The 14,482-nt window shown below is 34.4% G+C and overlaps 1 pseudogene; it reads left to right on the top strand.

Moving 5' to 3' along the window:
- Positions 1 to 741: 741 nt before the first annotated feature.
- On the top strand, positions 742 to 1,614 carry LOC141540706 (mitotic checkpoint protein BUB3 pseudogene; annotated as a pseudogene).
- Positions 1,615 to 14,482: the final 12,868 nt, after the last annotated feature.

Below are 14,482 nucleotides of genomic sequence, written 5' to 3'. Positions count from 1 at the left end.
AGTCAGTGTGACACTTAATGGTGTGGAAATTTCCTTGGGGACTGGAATTTCTTCAAGTATTAGTGACACCTGCTTACTATATAATCAGTACATTGTCTATGATATTTCAATCTGAAGTGTCTACTGAAATTGAAGTTCAACTTTAAGACCTCTCTGTGATGAACAGATAGCATTTGTCTAGTCCTTAGAATTGACTAGACCCCTCAAATTAACCCCCTGCAGAATTGATCAGCTTGATAGGTTTAAATATCAATGACCCTTTCAGAAGTATCAAAAGAGCTGAGCTGCAGTTATCTGTGAATTTTGTTAAATCTTCTCTATACAAATTTTATATAAACAAATGGTGACATGTTGAAAAGGTTTTTTTCCCAAACCCAAGTCTCTGGGTTTTGTTTTTCTCTGGGGATTTGATTTCCCATTCACCCAAGTTCCAAACACCCTTGGGGCAAAGCAGAAAAGTGAGGAAAAGTTGGAAGAAAAATGGTTTTGCAGAAAATAAGCAGGTGGTGTAGTTACAAAGAGGTAAATTGCAGTATAATGCTTACATTATTAGATTTCAAATAAAATAAATTGCTTCTGATCCTTTCTAAATGTTCTTCAGTTTTGATTTTGAGGGAAAATGTTGTTTATTTTAAGGTAAAAATAAAAATTTCATGTTTTAAAAAGAGAAGGAGTTCCTTTAAGAAGCACAAAGGAAGGAGAGATCAAGAAACAATGGACTCTGGCTTGCAAACAGACAAGATGACTGGGTCTAATGGATTCAAGTTGAACCAACTTCTAGAAGACAGCATATCTTTAGTGAAGTTCCTGCTGATTTCTCCCTGGTACACTTTGATCCAACTCTATGATGCATCTATTAACTTCATGCACTCCAAATATCAATATACTGGTGACATTATCAACTGTACTTTCTATGATCCAACATATGCTTAGAGTAAGGAATTGGATCATTAATTGAAAATGCATAATTTGAATACTGATCAATAAAACCTTGTTGGAACTCATGATGGATCTATTAGATCTGTTGAATGTTGTCCAGAAGTGAATGTTATAATTATTGGAAATTGGAATCAAGCAGTTAAATCGTGGCTCCCAGAGTCCCATATAATTAAGGAAACTTTTCCCAGACAGAAAAACTTTTCCATGCTCTTTGTGTTTGGAGACAAATTAATTGTTGAGACAGCTGGTGGGAGAGTGTTAGTGTGGACTTGAGGAAGCAGAGAAGACAGTCTAGTCTAAAATATCAGTCTCATTGCATATGAGCATTTCCAAACAAACAGGATTATGTATTAAGGTCTATTTGGACCCAAATGAGCAGATTTATCAATGCCATTTCCTTTTATAACATTCACAACACATTTGCTACAGGTGGATCTGGTGAACTTGTTAATATTAGGACCCCATTCAACAAGAAATGATGGTACAAATTTCATTGTCATCCCACTAAAATAGCAGGACTTGCTTACAGTAATCCTGGGACCACCATTGCAATCATCATAAATGTATGAAATGGATGACACTGAACATCCTGAAGATGATGTCTTCATTCACCAAGTGACAAATGTGGAAACAAAACTTAAGTCCTTAAGTTTTATAATAAAATTTAATTTATAGGAAAAATATGGATGAAGTCTTTGTTATTGAATTTTTTTTCTTTTCCCTTGTCTTAAAAAAGACCTGTATATGTATGTACCACATAAGGCTTTTAAAACTTCTTTTAGAATCAGGACTCTGTGACTTTGTGTTATTACCTGAAAAAAATTTCTATTTGAAAAATGTTATCCTTGTGTTTTTTCCTTCCCCCTCCATTCCAGCACCTTGACTGCTTGTAACACAAACTGTGCCATCTACTTCTTATTTTATAAATCTGTTTCAGAACCTGTTTTAAAATACAAAACCAAACCAAAAACTTGTGTCAAGGTCTAACTCTCAATAGATGATAGTATTGTGTCCGGATTAGCTTTCTGAAGGATCTTGATACCAGCCCAAGTCCTTCATTTTAGAAGAAAAGTAAAGAGGCAGGACTCACGTGGATGGTCAAACAGAATCTGTTTACTCCAAATTCTCTCAGCTTTATATATTCTAATACTCTTATATAACCAAAGCACATTGCTCAAGGACCACATAAACAACTTGCTATTGTATATAGATGAATCTTTGCCACTTGGTATCACTCTGCTTCAATTACAACATAAGTTGTCACTGCCTTTTAACTTTTCAGGAAGGCTGAGAGCCCTAGGGGAGAATAGAGCAAACCAGATATTGTCAGCAGTTTACTTCTGGGCTGAAAGGTCTTGTATCTCACCCAGAATTCCTCCACTATCTGTGGCCTTCTACAAGGAGCTTGTGTGCTATGCAAACAGGTCATCTGCTTATAATGATTTAGTACCAGGTGCCCGAAGAACACAACATGCACTGTATTCCAGGTTCAAAGGAAGAATTTTTCTTCTCCTCCTCTTTCTCCTTCTTCTCTTCCTTCTCTCTCTCTCTCTCTCTCTCTCTCTCTCTCTCTCTCTCTCTCTCTCTCTCTCTCTCTCTCTCTCTCTCTCTCTCTCTCTCTCTAGGTGATCCAATCCAAATAGTAGGAAAACTGCATCCTCTCAGTAGTCTCTGTCCCCTTATATAGGATATTTGGGTAATTTGAGTCCCAGAGAAAAACTAACATGGAGCCCCAGGATCTCACCTTTCCCTGGGAATGTCTAGGGTGGATTAAGCAACTAGCTGAATTTAGATAAACCTAAAACCATGAGTTGGAAGGGGGAGCAGGGATGGGCTCTTCCCCTTAACAGAGAATAATAGACAAATGCTAGTGATTTCCATTTCCTGACAGCTCATTTTATGCATCTGTCTGCAGTGTAACTTCTAGGAAGGATATCTTGGCCCATTGTCCTCCCAAAAGTACCCTTTGCAATAGCAGAAACTTCTTATCCTTCTCTTCATTTGTCAGAGGTGGCAGAAACAATGGATACTGGGGAGTCTTGGAATCAGGACCCAAATCTTTTCGCACAGAATTCTAAAAAGAGTTCCAACAGGTAGTGTTTAACTATCTGCTGGAGGCCCATTCTTCGAATGAAATTGTATCTCTTGGGTGACATTTTGAGGAAACAACTTCAGCTAAGAGGGAGATAGACTTCCATCACCATTATCTCCTCAGCAATCTTCTCTAACCAACTGCTTTTTCTCAGATAGGTAAGAAACACTGGGGCCCTTGCTCACCTAGGATTAACTATGAAAGTTTGTCTATTTTGACTGGGTCCAGATTTCACCTCATAGAGCAGGTGACTCACTATGGAGACCCTAAGGGGATAAGCAGTTGGTGGAAAAGAGGTAGGGGAGATATTAAAGGTTGCAGTGTGGACTAAGATTTTACTATTTCCTTTCTCTAAGACATTGGCCCTCTCTTCTCAGCTTCTCTGGGCTGGAAAATAATTGCCTTCATTTTAGTTCTATGCAGTTTATTATTTTTAGTAGATGATCATATGACTTATTTATCAAGTTTTAAAATTGTTTTGGATTTAGAAGAACATGTTCTTAGTCATTAATCATTCTTCATTAAACAGGTATTAGTCTGTTTATTCTAGAATGGACTCCATTTTGGGTTTTTTCAATGTTATTACCTACTTTGATTTCATCCATAAATTGGGTGACTAGAAAGTTGATTAAAAGTATAATGATGATGCATATGGGCCAAGGATGATGTGTACCTATCAAAGTCTATAAAATATATATTTACCTGAAGTCTTTAAAATTTTATCTGAAGGATTTTATTCTCCCCACCAATTTTATTCTCACCCTTGTCTTTCTTTTTTTCCCTCTTTTTCCTCTTACCCTGCTTTAATTTCAACCAAACTTTTCTATTAATATCCACTTAATTTTAGTTTTAAACCTACTAGCTCCATGATTCCAATTTTAACATCTGATAAGCATCCAGAAAGAACTTTGATGTTTGGCCTTCTGTTCAGTTCCTTTTGAAAGTGGGACTAAAAGGTTTCCAATGTCCAGACATGTTGTTTAGCTACTGTTCAGATTTTAATTACTGATGAATTCTGATCCCATCTGCTATCTATTCTCCTTGAAAGAGTTCCAGACACTTGCTATCTAGTCCCAGAGTTATAAATAGGGTAGTTGAGGTGACAGGAACCTTGCCCTAGAATGCCAAAACTTAGAGGTAGGATTCCTTTCCTTCAGTGGCCTCCTAGCAGGGCTAACATCTTAATGCCTCTGAATCCCCTAGTATACCTGTGTCAGACAGTTTAACTACCATTGCCCTTTCTCCTGCCCCCATACCATAACTTCTAGTCACTGGAAGTCCTATTCTAATCACAGCTTATTCACCAGGATTTTTCACTTTGAAGTTTGTAAGTAAAATGTAAAAGTAAAATGAACTGTGATAAGAGATGTTCAGTCAAAATAAAGTCAAATTTATGTAATTTCCTTACAAATTAATAGCATCATTGGAAAAAATTTGTATTTTTTTTTAGTGAAGAACTACTTTAAATTGATGTTGGTATATTCACATTGTTTATAATTATTGGTAGAACAAACAAAAGCATCATCAAATTTGAAAGTCTTCTCATGTTTAAATAAACACACGTACCAAAAATAAATAAATAAATAATAACCCGATTCAGGGAAAAACACATAAGAGACACAAAAAACTTAATTCATAATTCTCCCAGAGAAGTAAAGATATCATAATGTATGTGTTTTAATTGTTATGTAGATTAGATAAACTAATCTAAGTAGTGTCACAGCACAAAACTGGCTTTCTCTAATGTGTCTAAGAGCCTAATTTACCTGCCATTCCTAGTTAAAAAACCAAGTATCAATCATATGATACTATGTAACAAATAATGAGGGAACTGACCCCAGAAACTATCTATTTGGACACTGTGATAGATGGACCCTAGGATGGAGTAACAAAACAGTCTGTTTTCCACAGAGAACTTGAATTCTGAAAATAATTAACAAAGTTGCTTAACAGGTATATTTCAATCAAGCAGAAGTGGGTCCATGTGTCCATTTCAACCATTCTTACCACAGATCCCTATCCAGTTCGAACAAGTTGCAGTTTATAACTTGGCAAAGATAAATGGGAAATGAGCATGCTTAATAGATTAATTGAATATCAACCAACATATCCCTTGGAAGGAGATTTCTGCTATCTTTGAAGATAGGATGTATGACAAGGGAGGGGGAACATATCTAGGAGGGTATAAAGAAGGCAGAGAGGGAGATGCTGTTAGTCAGCAGAACGTTAACTAATCTGGAGGCTAATTCTATTAACTATTCACTTAGCGCTTGTCCCACATTCCTAGAAAAGGATTGCCTTGCTTGTGCTGCTTAGAGTTTGCCCTAGCAGTGTGGTATAATTTGAATAATGATCATAAGGATCATAAACTAATTTAAGGTAAATAGTGTCATTGAACACAAAACTGGCCTTTTTGTCTAAAGACCCTAATTTACCTGTTATTCCTAGTTTAAAAAAAAGTAATCAAGAAAGAAAGAGAAAAAATTAAAAGAAAGAGAAAGAAAGAAAGAAAGAAACAAACAAACAAACACAGGTTTTTAAATTTCTCCCTTCTGTTACTATTTTATATGCCAAAAGAGCAGAATTTGGTAAAATGGTGTAACATATTTGAAAGGAAGTATGTAAAATATGTTCGCTTCACTAGCAACATGAAGGAAAGAAAAAAGAAATAAAGCATCAGGTCCTAGAGAAGTAAATTATTCTTTAATCAAGGCCTTACCAACACTGCAGTGATACTACAAGCAGTCTTTCATCATAACACTTTTATTTAATTCTTTCTAACATACAAAGGATAAGTGTTCTGGACTTTTGAACCTCTTATTTTTTCATTGTCTATTTTTTACAGTTACATGCTTGTCCAACCTTGGATTTATCTTGATGATTTTTTTTAAATAAAAGTTTTCACATTGTATTTGCTAGCTCCAAAGAGCTCTGAGAACTCATACAATTTTTTTCCCTCTGCTTTTTTTTTTGTTTGTTTGTTATGGCAGATCCAGTGCCTCTTCCACTGCCAGAGCCCTACAGAAAAGCAGGATTACTGGACTGCAGATTTGGAACTGAAAATGGCCTTAGAGGCCAAGTCCAAAACCCTTATTTTACAGAAGTCAAAAGACTCATCAAAGATCATGAAGGGTTGAGGGATAATTTAGAGACCTGTGTCTTCCTAACTCCAAATCCAGTGCCTTATCCATTATATCCTGCTGGCAAGAGTCAACTTCAAACAATCAATAAATATTTATTAATCACATAATTTGTGCCAAACATCATGTTATACACCAAGGATAGAAGAATGGAGAATGAAACAGTCTCTACTTGCAATGAGCTTCTATCATGGAAGAAAAAGAATTCCAAAACAAATAATGTTTTGAGAGAAAATTCAAAAAAGGAAACAGTAATGAAAATAATTAATGCTACAGGGGACTGTTCTAATTCTGGAGAGATTAGATCTCCCTTTTGGGGGAGGACAGAGGGAGAAAAAGAGAGATGGTAGGAAGGAAGCAGAGACAGAGAGAGACAGAGACACACAAAGAAAGACATAGAGATAGAAATAGAAACAGAAAGACATGCTGAGAGACAGGCAGACATACTAGAGACCAAGAGAGACAGAGAGGGAGGGAAAAGGGAGAAGAAAGCGACAGAGACAGAGAGACAGAGAGAGGGACAGAGACAGAAATAGAGAGAGAACCATTCATACCACAAAATACAAAAATTCTTGCTTTGATTTAAGATCCAGTATTGTCCGCCATTCCCTTCAGCAAAAGAAGTCAAAAGGATATATTTTCTTTGTGGTTTATCTCAAAATCCAAGTGTAATTCAAAATTGTTCAGCTTCAAGGTCTGTATCCTAGTATTCAATAGCAGAGCATTCTTTATTGTCTCTGTGGAGGTTTCTTTTTCTGTCTCCAAATTTTCCTTGCACATATCTATAATAGATGATGTGTATTTGATTCCACTAGGGAATCTCAGTATTATATGGGTTTCAGAAATGCATGTTTATTTTTTTTAGGATAGTAATCTGGATTCTTCTCATGCATTAACCATCACCTGGTAGTCCCAGACATATGAAAGCATCATTTATGTTCTGGAAAGCAATTTGGAACTATGCCCAAAGGGCTATAAAACTGTACATACTCTTGAACCAGCAGTGCCACTTCTGGGTCCATATCCCAAGGAAATCATAAAGGAGGGGAGAGGAGCCACGTGTAAAAATGGGTAACAGCTCTTTTTGTGATGGAAAAGAATTAGAAAATGAGTGGATAACCATCAATTGGGAATGATTGAATAAGTTTTACATATATATATATATATATATATATATGTACATATATATATATATATATATGGAAGTGATGGAATATTATTGTTCTAACAAAAGAGATGAACAAGCCAATTTTCAAAAGGCCTAGAAGGATTTATGTGAAACTGATGCCAAGCATAACAAGGAGAACCAAGAATATATTATACATAGTAACAGCAAGATTGTGTATTGGTCAAGTAAAAACTTGATTCTTCTTAGCAGTTCAGTGATTCAAGGCAATTCCAATAAATTTTGGATGGAAAATGCCATCTGTATTCAAAGAGAGAAATATGGAGACTGAATATAAATCAGTATATGCTATGTTCACTTTTTTATTTTTCTTCTGTTTTTTTTTCTCACTCATAGTTTTTTCCCTTTTGTTCTGTATTTTTTTTTCTCTCCCAACAGGATTCATAAGGAAATGTTTTTTTAAATGAATGAACATGTATAACGAGGAGAAAACTTTAAATTAAAAAAAAAGAAAGATTCATTTCTCTCTTTAATCACCAAGGACAAAATTCATTCATTCATTTGTTTATTTTATTAAAGTTTTTTTTTTATTTTTAGAACATATGCATGGATAATTTTTCAACATTGGCCCCTGCAAAACCTTGTGTTCCAAATTTTCCCCTCCTTCCTTTCACCCTCTCTCCTAGATGACAAGTAATCCAATATATGTTAAACATGTTAAAATATGTTAAAAGCAAATATATGTATACATATTTATCCAATTATTTTGCTGCACAAGAAAAATCAGATCAAAAAGGAAAAAAATGAGAAAGAAAAAAATGCAAGCAAACAACAACAACAAAAAAAATGAAAATGCTAGGTGTGATCCCCACGCAATCCTCACAGTCCTCTCTCTGGGTGCAGATGGCTGTCTTCATCACAAGATTATTGGAACTGGCCTCAATCATTTCATTGTTGGAATGTCATGTCCATCAGAATTGATCATCGTATAATCTTGTTGCCATGTATAAAGATCTCCTGGTTCTGTTCATTTCACTTAGCATCACATGTAAGTCTCTTCAGGCCTTTCTAAAATCATCCTGCTGATCTCAAAATGATTTTTCTTCATTTGAAAAAGCTGTGTTCCTATAAATCTACATTTATATTTTTTCTAAACTGAATATTTACTTATTCTATAATTTCACAAGTACCACAACTTCTTTTCTATGCTTTCTTTCTTTTCTTTTTCTTTCTGTTTTTTTTTTCCTTTTTATTTACAAGATATATGCATGGGTAATTTTTCATCATTGACAATTGTAAAATCTTTTGTTCCAATTTTCCCCCTCCTTCCCCCCACTCCTTCCCCCAGATGGCAGGTTGACCAATACATGTTAAATATGTCAAAGTACAAATTAAATACAATATATGTATACATGTCCATACAATTATTTTGCTGTACAAAAAGAATTGAACTTTGAAATAGTGTACAATTAACCTGTGAAGGAAATCAAAAATGCAGGCAGACAAAAATAGAGGGATTGGGGATTCTATGAAGTGCTTCATAATTTCCCAGAGTTCTTTCGCTGGGTGTAGCTGGTTTAATTCATTACTGCTCAATTGGAATGGATTTGGTTCATCTCATTGTTGAAGATCAGAATTGATCATCATATAGTATTGTTGTTGAAGTATATAATGATCTCCTTGTCCTGCTCATTTTACTCAGCATCAGTTCATGTAAGTCTCTCCAGGTCTTTCTGAAATCATCCTACTGGTCATTTGTTACAGAAAAATAATATTCCATAATATGCATATACCACAGTTTATTTAGCCATTCTCTAATTGATGAGGCATCCACTCAGTTTCCAGATTCTGGCCACTACAAAGAGAGCTGCCACAAACATTCTTGCATGTACAGGTCCCTTTCCCTTCTTTAAATATAATATAATCCCAGTAGAAATACTGCTGGATCAAAGAGTATGCACAGTCTGATAACTTTTTGAGCATAGTTCCAAATCGCTTTCCAGAATGGCTAGATATATTCACAATTCCATCAACAATGTCTCAGTGTCCCAGTTTTCCCATATCCCCTCCAACATTCAGCATTATCTTTCCCTATCATTCTAGCCAATCTAACAGGTGTGTAGTGATATCTCAGAGTTGTCTTAATTTGCATTTCTCTGATTAATAATGACTTGGAGAATCTTTTCATATGGCTAGAAGTAGTTTTAATTTCTTCGTCTGAGAATTGTAGGTTCATATCTTTTGACCATTTATCAACTGGAGAATGGCTTGATTTCTTATAAATTACAGTCAATTCTCTATGTATTTTGGAAATGAGGCCATTTTCAAAACCTTTGACTGCAAAAAATGTTTTCCCAGATTATTGCTTCCCTTCTAATCTTGTCTGCATTAGTTTCATTTGTACAAAAACTTTTCAATTTGATATAATCCAAATTTTCTATTTTGTGATCAATAATGATCTCTAGCTCTTTCTCTTTCTTCCTCTTCCCCAGGTCTGAGAGGTAAACTATCCTAAAACTAGTTTATTTATAATCTCATTCTTTATGCCTAGGTTATGAACCAATTTTGACTTTATCTTGGTATATGGTGTTAAGTGTGGACCAATGCCTAGTTTCTGCCATACTAATTTCCAATTTTCCCAGCAGTTTTTGTAAAACAGTGAGTTCTTATCCCACAAGCTGGGCTCTTTGAGTTTTTCAAACACTAGATTATTAAAGTTATTGATTATTTTATCCTTTGAACCTAACCTATTCCACTGATCAACTAGTCTATTTCTTAGCCAATGCCAAATGGTTTTGGTAACCTCTGCTTTATAATATAATTTTAGATCTGGTGCAACTAGGCCACCTTCATTTGATTTTTTTTTCACTAGTTCCCTTGAAATTCTTGGTCTTTTGTTTTTCCATATGAACTTTGTTGTTATCTTTTCTAGGTCATTAAAATAGTTTTTTTGGGACTCTGATTGATATAGTGCTAAATAAATAGATTAAGTAGTATTGTCATTTTTATTATATTTGTTTGCCCTATCCAAGAGCATTTAATATTTTTCCAATTGATTAGATCTGACTTTATTTGTGTGGAAAGTGTTTTGTAGTTTTGCTCATATAGTTCTTGATTTTCCCTTGGCAGATAGATTCCCAAATATTTTATACTATTGGTAGTTACTTTAAATGGAATTTCTCTTTGTAACTCTAATTGTTGGATTTTGTTAGTGATATATAAGAATGCTGATGACTTACATGGGTTTATTTTGTATCCTGCAACTTTGCTAAAGGTATGGATTATTTCTAATAGCTTTTTAGTATAATCTCTGGGGTTCTCTAAGTATAGCATCATATCATCAGCAAAGAGTGATAATTTGATTTCCTCATTACCTACTCTAATTCCTTTAATCTCTTTCTCAACTCTTACTGCCAAAGCCAGCATTTCTAATACAATATTGAATAGTAATGATGATAGTGGGCAACCTTGTTTCACTCCTGATCTTATTGGGAATGGTTCCAATTTATCCCCATTACATATGATGCTTACTGATGGTTTTAGATAGATGCTACTGATTATTTTAAGGAAAAGTCCATTTATTCCTATACTCTCAAGTGTTTTTAATAGTAATGGATGTTGGATTTTATCAACTGCTTTTTCTACATCTACTGAGATGATCATATGGTTTTTGTTTATTTGGTTATTGATATAGTCAATTATGCTAATAGTTTTCCTAATACTGAACCAATCCTGCATTCCTAGTATAGATCCTACTTGGTCATGGTGTATTATCCTGGGGATGGTTTTCTGTAGTCTTTTTTAATATTTTATTTAAGATTTTTAGCATCAATATTCATTAAGGAGATTAATCTATAATTTTCTTTCTCTGTTTTCAACCTGCCTGGTTTAGGTATCAATACTATGTCTGTGTCATAAAAGGAATTTGGTAGGAGTCCTTCCCTATTTTTTCAAATAGTTCATATAGCATTGGAGTTAATTGTTCTTTGAATGTTTGGGAGAATTCACATGTAAGTCCATCTGGTCCTGGAGGGTTTTTCTTAGGGAGTTGATTAATAGCTTGTTCTATTTCTTTTTCTGAAATGGGACTATTTAAGCAATTTACTTCCTCCTCTGTTAATCTGGGAAGCCTATATTTTTGAAGGTAGCGATCCATTTCACTCAGGTTATCAAATTTATTGGCATAAAGTTGGGCAAAGTAACTCCTTATTATTGCTCTAATTTCCTTTTCATTGGTGGAAAGTTCTCCATTTTCATTTTTAATTCTAACAATTTGATTTTCATCTTTCCTTTTTTCTAATCAGATTTACCAAAGTTTTATCTATTTTATTGCTTTTTTCATAAAACCAACTCGATAGTTTTTTTGTTTTTGTTTTTTACTTTCAATATTATTAATTTCTCCTTTTAATTTAAAAATTTCAAGTTTAGTATTTGATAGGGGCTTTTTAGTTTGGTCTTTTTCTAGCTTTTTAAGTTGCAAGCCCAATTCAATGATCTTCTCCTCTATTTTATTCAAGTAAGCCTCTAAGGATACAAAATTTCCCCTTATTACCACTTTGGCTGCATCCCACAAATTTTGGTATTATGTCTCATCATTGTCATTATCTTCAGTGAAATTATTAATTGTGTCAATAATTTGCAGTTTCACCCAATCATACTTTAGGATGAGATTATTTAGTTTCCAATTACTTTTTGGTCTATTTACCCCTAACTTTTTGTTAAATGTAGTTTTTATTGCATCGTGATCTGAAAAGAAAGCGTTTACTATTTCTGCCTTCTTGCATTTAATTTTGAGGTCTTTATGTCCTAATATATGGTCAGTTTTTGTATAGGTTCCATGAACTGCTGAGAAGAAAGTATACTCTTTTTTGTCACCATTCAGTTTTCTCCAAAGACCTATCATACCTTATTTTTATAATATTCTACTTATCTATTTAATTTCTTTCTTATTTGTTTTGTGGTTTGATTTCTTTAATTCTGAGAATGCAATATTGAGATCTCCCACTATTATAGTTTTACTGTCTATTTCTTCTTCTAACTCTCTTAAATTCTCCTTTAGGAAGTTAGATGCTATACCACTTGGTGCATATATGTTTAGTATTTATATTGCTTCATTGTCTATGCTACCCTTTAGCAAGATATAGTTTCCTTTCTTATCTCTCTTAATTAGATCAATTTTTGCTTTTGCTTGATCTGAGATCAGGATGGCAACTCCTGGTTTTTTTTACTTCACTTGAAGCATAATAGATTCTGCTCCAGCCTTTTACCTTTACTCTGTATGTATCTCCCTGCTTTAAATGTGTTTCCTGTAAACAACATATTGTAGGGTTCTGGCTTTTCATCCAGTCTGCTATCCGCTTCTGCTTTATGGGAAAGTTCATCCCATTCACATTTACAGATAAAATTACTAATTCTGTATTTCCTGCCATCTTATCATCCCCAGATAATGCTTTTCTTTTTCTTGCCCCCCCCCCTTGCTCCCTTTCCCAGTATTAAACTTATGGCCACCACTTGTCTCACGCAAACTCTCCCTCTTTAGAATCCCTCCCAGTCCCTTTGAATCTCTTCCCCTTTCTTGTACCTTTCCCATATTACTCTTTTCCTTTTCCCTTTTCCTCTCCCACTTTATAATGAGGTGAGAGAAGTTTCTCTGTAAACCAAATATGTCAATTATTTTTTCTTTGAGCCAACTCTGATGATAGTAAGATTCACACAATGTTCCTCCCCCTCTCTAAATTCCCTCAGATATGATAGGTTTCCTTTGCCTCTTTGTGGGATGTAGTTTCCCTCTTTTTATCTCCCTTTTTCCCTTTTTTTGACATTATCCCCTTTCCATTTCTACTTCTCTTTTTTATGTTATATCAGTAAAATCAAATTATACATGGGGTCTTTATGTATATCCACAACAGAAATACAGTTCTCAAGAGTTCTTTTTACCTTTTTCTGCTTCTCTTGTGTACTATGATTGGAGATCAATTTTTTTGTTTAGATCTGATTTTTTTTCCTTAGAAACAAGTGGAATTCATCTGTTTCATTAAATGTCCATCTTCTTCCCTGGAAGAAAATTCTCAGCTTACCTGGGTAATTTATTCTTGGCTGCATTCCAAGTTATTTTGCCTTTTGGAATATCAAATTCCAGGCCTTTCAATCTTTCCATGTGCAAGCAGCCAGATCTTGAGTGATCCTTAATGTGGTTCCTCGGTATTTGAATTGTTTTTTCTGGCTACTTTTTTTTCCCCTTAGTCTGATAGTTCTGAAATTTAGCCACAATATTCCTTAGAGTTTTTATTTTAGGGTCTTTGAGAAGTCTTTCAATGCCTATTTTACCTTCTGATTCTATTACATCTGCACAGTTCTTTTTGATGATTTCCTGTAAAATAGTATCTAGGCTCTTTTTTTCATCATAGTTCTCAGGAAGTCCAATAATCCTCAAATTATCTCTCGTAGATCTATTTTCCAGGTCTACTGTTTTTCCCAGTAGTTATCTAACATTTTTTTCTAATTTTTCATTTTTTTGGTTTTGCTTGACTGAATCTTGATGAATCATTCATTTCTTTTTGTTCGGTTCTGATTTTTAATTAGTTATTTTCTTCATTAGCTTTTTTACTTCTTTTTGTATATGTCCAATTGAGTTTTTAAATGAGTTATTTTGCTTTATGGAATTTTTTCCATTTCACTATTTTTTTTGTACTGAGTTATTTTCTTTTTCCAATTCACAAATTCTACTTTCTTCCAATTCACAAACCCTACTTTCCTGGGAGTTCCTTTCCTTTCCAAATAACAAATTCTTTTTCCCTGTACTTCCTGGGAGTTCTTTACCTTTTCCAATTCACAGCTTCTTTTTCCTTTCCCTATTTTTCTTCTATCTCTCTTTTAAGATTTTTTTATAGTGTCTTCTGGGAGAGCCTTGTGTTTTGTCTGGAGACTGTCTACTATTAGTCTTCTTGGGGTTGAAAACCTGCTCTTTTTCTGTATAGAAGCTATCAATAATCCTTTTGGCTTTTTTTACTTATTTTTTTAAAGCTTTTAGGGTCTACCTTCAGGGCAAGGAGGTTACCAGTTTCCTCTGTAGAGCAGAGCATAAATATATGGATAGTAGCTGTCCTGCAAACGGGCTACAAAGAGTGGCTGAGTTGTGGGAGTGCTCTGGGAAAAGCTCCACACTGGAAGTGACTCTGACTCATG

The sequence above is a fragment of the Sminthopsis crassicaudata genome, chromosome 4 (genome assembly GCF_048593235.1).
Source record: "Sminthopsis crassicaudata isolate SCR6 chromosome 4, ASM4859323v1, whole genome shotgun sequence".
Classification (NCBI taxonomy): Eukaryota; Metazoa; Chordata; class Mammalia; order Dasyuromorphia; family Dasyuridae; genus Sminthopsis; species Sminthopsis crassicaudata.
Note: the sequence above shows the minus strand (reverse complement) of the source record. Positions and strands in the feature narration are given on the sequence as shown.